Source organism: Ovis canadensis, chromosome 5 (genome assembly GCF_042477335.2).
Source record: "Ovis canadensis isolate MfBH-ARS-UI-01 breed Bighorn chromosome 5, ARS-UI_OviCan_v2, whole genome shotgun sequence".
NCBI lineage: Eukaryota > Metazoa > Chordata > Mammalia > Artiodactyla > Bovidae > Ovis > Ovis canadensis.
In genome coordinates this window covers 108283501-108290813 of record NC_091249.1, presented here as the reverse complement: position 1 = coordinate 108290813, position 7313 = coordinate 108283501, and the positions used below count along the sequence as shown (strand labels likewise).

The following is a 7313-nucleotide window of genomic DNA, read 5'->3' as shown; positions in this document are numbered from 1 at the left end:
CAGAGTGAAGTAAGCCAGAAAGAAAAACACCAATACAGTATACTAACACATATATATGGAATTTAGGAAGATGGCAATGACGACCCTGTATGCAAGACAGGGAAAGAGACACAGATGTGTATAACGGACTTTTGGACTCAGAGGGAGAGGGAGAGGGTGGGATGATTTGGGAGAATGCCATTCTAACATGTATACTATCATGTGAATTGAATCGCCAGTCTATGTCTGACGCAGGATGCAGCATGCTTGGGGCTGGTGCATGGGGATGACCCAGAGAGATGTTATGGGGAGGGAGGTGGGAGGGGGGTTCATGTTTGGGAACACATGTAAGAATTAAAGATTTTAAAATTTAAAAAATAAAAAAAAATGCACCAAAAAAAAAAAATGAGTTGATAAACATGTAAAGCACTTAGGGAATGGCCTGGGACAAAGTAAGCACTGTGTTAGCTGTTACTATCATCATTTTCCAGATGAAGCGACCGAAGCAGAGAGACCGAGGTGATCTGAGAACAGGGTTTGCAATCATTTCACTGTGGCTCAATGAAGACACTGGGAAACAAGGTGCTGAATAATATATCAGCCATTCAGCACACAAGGATATGGAATCCAGGTGTCTTGACTCCAGATCTAGCATCTTTCCACCTCACCCTTGTAGCCCTTGGGTATCACAGCATGTGGGAGAGAACAGGTGATGAAAGTGAAAAGATGTAGACCACACAGCAGCTGGTCCCCTCTCACTGTGAACAGAGCTGAGTGTCTTGATGAAGGACTGATGTCCCAGAAAGGCACAGCCCTCTGCAGCCAAGACCAGTAGGAGGAGGAGGAGAGTCCATCAGTCCAGAAGCACAGCTCTCTGTAAACTCATCAAGCTATTACCGCTGTTAGCTTGGATATGTGTGTTCTGACATGAGCAAAGAAGGGCTGATCCCCCACAGGGAGTTCTTTCCAGTTCAGCCAAACATACTAAGTACGTTTTAAGTCAGAATAATTGCCCACTCCTGCCCTGGAGACTTTCAAAGACACAGTGACTTGCTAGATGTCCTGAAATTGATCACTTCATCATCAAGCAAGCCAGCCAGGGGAACAAACGCTTTGGCAGGAAGGCTAACAGGCAAAAAAAAAAAAAAAAAAGAATCATCTTATGGTTACTAATGTTTTTGCTGCTATGACTAAAGATTGCTGTGATTTTTTCTTTTTCTTTTCTTTTTTCTTTTTTTTGAGTTCAGATGCCTGGATATTTTACTGCTGAAAATGTCAAGCCACTGAGCTATTGTGATGATAACTGATCATGCTATGAGAGCATTTCAGGACTGTTTTTCTGTTGTTATGCGGTCAGCATTATAGATTCAGAATAAATTTGAGCGACTGCTGATCTGCCTTCCAACACGCAGCATGACTGGCTCTGAAGCAAGCATTAGCTCTGCAGGCTATAAATGTACATCATGAATGATGCCAGAATACGGATATTACCAAACCTCTCTACGTGCTTTCTATGTGCTCTTTGTTCCCTGACAAAACTCTTTAAGGTGCTCCCCCCAAAGGGGCCCACCTCAGCTGACCTGGGAATTCACTCCACCTATTAAGTTAATATAGCAGCCTGCCCAGTCAAAGCTTCCCGAGTGCTGCTGCATGCAATGGAGCGATGGGATGTGATGGTTTTTAGAAGTGGCTTATTTAAAAGGCTTTGCACTTCCTTGGAAGAGGGTTTCATGTAATAGGACTAAATAATTATTATAATCATCGTCATACATATTCATTAAATAAGATTATTTTTTCAAGTACATACAGAATAGAGTATTTTTATTTTAATAGAGATTTTAATTGTAAAATAGGATGGCATTTTTCCTCAGTGCTCCTCAGTTAAAATAAACCAGTGGTCTTTCAGAACAGCTGAATGTGTGAAAAGTTTCCCTGGCAATGCCCAACTGGGCAAGTCTGTGTGTGTGTGTGTGTGTGTGCGTGACCATCCATGTATGTGTGTGTCTGTGTGTGTTCAGTTGCTTCAGTCATGTCCAACTCTTTGTGACCCCATGAACTGTAGCCTGCCAGGCTCCTCTGTCCACGGGATTCTCCAGGCAAAAATACTGGAGTGGATTGCCATGCTCTCCTCCAGGGGATCTTCCCAACCCAGGGATCGAACCCCCACCTCTTACATCTCCTGCATTGGCAGGCGGGTCCTTTACCACCAGCCCCACCTGGGAAGCCCCAAGCTTTTCCTTAGGCATCTCGTATTCAGGGCCCTTAATGACTCAAACTTAGTCCCTCCCTTGGTGCCAAGAACATAACTAGGTAATCTTTTGAGACCACTCAAGTTTGGGTACTTCCCATTCAACTATATGTAAAACAGAGACCTTGTGTGTAATAGGAAAAAAAAAAAAAACCTTACTTAAAAAGAGCCTACGTAAAACTAGAAACAGATTTACTTGACAATTCAATTTGACACATATCACATACATATTACAGCATCTATAACCCAGTTCAGTTCAGTTCAGTCGCTCAGTCGTGTCTGACTCTTCATGACCCCATGAATCGCAGCACGCCAGGCCTCCCTGTCCATCACCAACTCCCGGAGTTCACTCAGACTCACGTCCATCGAGTCAGTGATGCCATCCAGCCATCTCATCCTCGGTCGTCCCCTTCTCCTCCTGCCCCCAATCCCTCCCAGCATCAAAGTCTTTTCCAATGAGTCAACTCGTTGCATGAGGTGGCCAAAGTACTGGAGTTTCAGCTTTAGCATCATTCCTTCCAAAGAAATCTCAGGGCTGATCTCCTTTAGAATGGACTGGTTGGATCTCCTTGCAGTCCAAGGGACTATCAAGAGTCTTCTCCAACACCACAGTTCAGAAGCATAATTCTTTGGCACTCAGCCTTCTTCACAGTCCAACTCTCACATACATACATGACCACTGGAAAAACCATAGCCTTGACTAGAAGGACCTTATTCGGCAAAGTAATGTCTCTGCTTTTGAATATGCTATCTAGGTTGGTCATAACTTTTCTTCCAAGGAGTAAGTGTCTTTTAATTTCATGGCTGCAATCACCATCTGCAGTGATTTTGGAGCCCAAAAAAATAAAGTCTGACTCTGTTTCCACTGTTTCCCCATCTATTTCCCATGAAGTGATGGGACCGGATGCCATGATCTTCGTTTTCTGAATGTTGAGCTTTAAGTCAACTTTTTCACTCTCCTCTTTCACTTTCATCAAGAGGCTTTTGAGTTCCTCTTCACTTTCTATAACCCAGGCATGGTCTTATTCCTCTCTCCTCACTAAGGAATTACTAAAGTCTTCTGGCCCTGTGTGGCTTGGATCAGAGTGTCAGTTCCCTTCTTGCATCATTCGCCTTTGGGATTCCCATTACACCTCCTATGGGGAATTCTCACACTCTCTCTGCATTTTCTCAGCCTTCCCGTCTACCTGCAGAAAGTTTCCTGGAGACAGCAAGTGCAGCTGTCGGTGATTTCAGCTGGAGTCTTGCTACCCCCTGCACACTGATGCTCGGCTTTCTCTCACAGACAGTTCTGCTCCCCTGCTGTGCTCTTCTCTGCATCTCATCCCAGGTTTGCACATTTTCTTGTTGTTAACAAGAAAATTGTTAGCTTGGGTTAGCTCTCAGACGTATTTTAGCTGGAGACATATTCTCAGCTGGATTGCAGAAGGTCTCCGGGCCTCTGGGGAGTTGGGGACAACAGAAAGACAGAGAAGATATCACTCTGGACTCCTAGCTATGACTGTTTTGAGCTCTAGCATATGTGATGCTATAGGTTAAGATTCTACTACAAGTATGATTTCCTTGGCAAACAAGGAAACGGAGAGGTTTGAATATTCAGTGATCAAAGGCACTCCTTTCTTAACTACGTCACTCCTGAGTCAGGAAACTTACTATTCACGTTCACTGTTCTGATTATCTACTGCTGGGTGACAAAAGCTTCTAAGATGCGGCAGCTTAAAAAGACACCCTATTGTCAAATCTCCAGATGTCATGGGTCAGAAATTCAGACAAGGTTCAACTGGGTGATTCTTTTGTTCCAAGTGCCATTGAAGGATTTGCTTGGTGACATTCAACTCTCAGGGTCTGGAGGGTCCACAACAGCTCACTCATGTTACTTGATAGAGATGGCAAGAAGGGTGAGCTTAGCAGGATCTGTCAACAAAAGTTTCCACTCAAGGCCTCTCTAGGATGGCAGTGTCAGAGAAGATGGACTTCTTGTATAAAGACTCTCAGCTCCCAGAAGAGGATTCTAAGAGACAGGAAGTAGAAACCAAGTAGAGACAAGTAGGGTCTAAGCTCAGAGACTGAAACAGTGTTATTTCTATTGTTCCATTAGTTAAAGCTGCCCACCTTCAAAAGGAAGGCAATAGGCCTCTCCTGTCAATGAGAAAAGTAGCATGGAATATGTGACTTCTCTAATCCACTGTAGATACAGACCTTTACATGACCCCAAAGGCCACAGGGTCAGTGACTGCACTGATTTCTGATATCAGTTCTCTTTCTGGTCTTGCATCCTGTACCGGCTAAGATGATCAATCCAACTAATTTTGTTTACTGGCAAACCTGGGTCGATAATAGCATTGTCCACTATATATTCCAGAACTAACTTCCAAGAGCACTATTTCCTACTATTCATTACACTGTGTAAAGAGATTTGTGTTGGCTAGGGTTGCCAGATAGTATACAGGACACCTAACTAAATTTAAATTTCAGATAAACAGGAGACTGCTTTTCAGTATAAGTATGTTCCAAATATTGCATGGGATATACTCACACTAAACAATTGTTTGTTTAGTCCCAAGGCCTAACATTTTGCTGATGTGGTTAAAGCAATTACATACATATCATAATCTGATAATGGAGACAGGAATCAAAGAATTCTTTTAATGCTTTGATTTTTCTTTTCTATTAGAAGAGGTGTATAACTACATTGATTAGATGAGGGTGAAAGGAATCTAGTTCTAACTGAAATCAATCTCATCTTAGAACTACCATTTTGCCAAAGTATTGATATATATGAATGGCTTTTACTCACCAAAAATATCTGTTGAGCAGATGCTTCTATTATTCCTTTTCTAAGCTGAAGAAAATCTCTGCATTTAAAAAAGCTTCACTGCAAATTTAAAGAGTCAGTCAAAAATTATTTATTGAGTGTGTATTATGCATTAAGCCCACAAAAATTAACACGTGGTTCTAAACTGAAAGGAGTTCAGAGTCTAGCAGAGATACAGAAATGTTAACAAATAATCACAAGGCAATGTGATAAGTCTTCAAACAAAACAAGCTCAAAGTTCAGTGGATGTGGCTAACAGGACTCAGGGGATTTGGCATCATAGAGGAGGTGACATTTTATCTGATCTTGAAAGGCAAGTAGGATTTTGCAGGCAGAGAAGGAGAACAAAAACATTTTAAACAGTGTGTAGGTGTGTGGGGGCAAGGGACAGAGGGGAAGCAAAGAACCCGCCATGCTTGTGTAACAGAGAAGGTTCTGATCTAGTCAAATCTGGAAAGAAAGGACCAGAGTTCTATTCATTCCATCTCACTCATATCACAATAGCAAAGGAAGGGTGAGGGGGACCTCTATCCAAGTCAAAACTTGGTATTAGTTGAGGAAAAGAAATAGGAGCAAGTGAACAAAGGGCCGAACATATAACCAAAATAAAGACAAGAGGAAAGATGTGCGACTCCTACAAGAATGAACAGTAAAGTGCTGTTGTGGCTCCAGCAACTTTTATTTCATTCCCCTCTCCCTGTGGCAAGAGCCAATTTTCTATGTGAGGCTAGCCTGGACAGCAGCAGAAAAGAATTGGCTGCTTTTCCATTTTGGAGATGATGAGCAGAAATGTTCCCCTGGTAGGCATTTCCCTGATACACTATGTGGAAAGAAAAAAAAAAAAAGGAGCTAAAAGCTTCTAGTGATTCTGTTATAAATCCTCTGATACAAGGATCCGAAACTAGCTAGAAAGTAAAGACATTGTTCCTGCTGAATCTATTACTATGTACGCTTGGGTATTGAAGAGCTATAATTTATGATTAGTGAGAGCCCAGAGGTGCAAGCACTGGTACGAGATGGTGAACAGCCAATGTCCAAGGCTAACAGAATCTGTCTTTCTGATGTCTGACATGCCTTCAATTATTTAGTGTGTAATTCAAAATCTATCTTATAAACTTAACTATGAAAACTTGGAAGACACAGTGAGATACCACTGCACACCTATTACAATGGCTCAAATTAAAAAATGCTGATAAGGATGAAAAGTAGCTAGAACATTTACATTTTGCTGGTGGGAATTCTACTTTGGAAAAAAACTTGGCAGTTTCTTTAAAAGTTAAACTCACAGGTAGGTATTTTTCCTAAAGACATGAATACCTATATCCACACATAAATCTGCATATGAGTGTTTATAGTGGCTGAATTAAATACTAAAAGCTAAAATGAACCAAATGTCCATCAACTGATAAGTAGATAAATTATGTTATCAGTTGATATATAGCAATTTAGAAAAAAGGTCTAAAGATACACAAAACGATATGGATGAGCCTCAAAAGCATTATGCTAAGAGCAAAAAAAGTCAGACTCAGGTAACTACACATGGGGCTTCCCTGGTGGTTCAGTGGATAAGAATCTGCCTGCCAAACCTGGGGACCTAGGTTCGATCCCTGGTCTAGGAAGATTCCACATGTCCCGTAGCAACTGAAGCCCGTGTGCCACAACTACTGAGCCTGTGTGCTGCAACTACTGAAGTTCACATGCCTAGAACCTGTGCTCTACCACAAGAAAGTGAAAGAAAGTAAGAGAAGTCACTCAGTCGTGTCCGACTCTTCGCGACCCCGTGAACTGGGGCTCACCAGGCTCCTCTGTCCTTGGGATTCTCCAGGCAAGAATACTGGAGTGGGTTGCCATTTCCTTCTCCAGGGGGGCTTCCTGATCCAGGGATCAAACCCAGGTCTCCTGCATTGCAGGCAGACGCTTTAACCTCTGAGCCACCAGGGAAGCCCACTCTGCAACAAGAGAGCCGCCTAAATGAGAAGCCCAGGCACCGCAATGAACAGAGGCCGTTCACTGCAACTAGAAAAAGTGAAAGCGAAGTTGCTCAGTCGTGCCCGACTCTTTGCAACCCCATGGACTGTAGCCTACCAGGCTTCTCAGTCCATGGAATGTTCCAGGCAACAGTACTGGAGTGGGTTGCTATTTCCTTCTCCACGGGATCTTCCCAACCCAGGGATTGAACCTGGGTCTCCCGCATTGCAGGCAGATGCTTTACCATCTAAACCACCAGGAAAGTCTCTAGAGAAAACCCACACAAAGTCATATAGTTTATGT

The 7313-nt window shown here is 42.7% G+C and overlaps 1 long non-coding RNA gene across 1 annotated transcript; it reads right to left on the bottom strand.

Annotated features, from left to right (window-relative positions):
* Positions 1–2402: 2402 nt before the first annotated feature.
* Positions 2403–5210, bottom strand: LOC138441522 (uncharacterized). The gene is made up of 2 exons (XR_011257379.1): positions 5025–5210; positions 2403–4238 (listed from the first exon to the last, which is right to left on the bottom strand). It is a non-coding gene; the product is annotated as an uncharacterized lncRNA (long non-coding RNA).
* Between the last annotated feature and the right edge of the window lie 2103 nt (positions 5211–7313).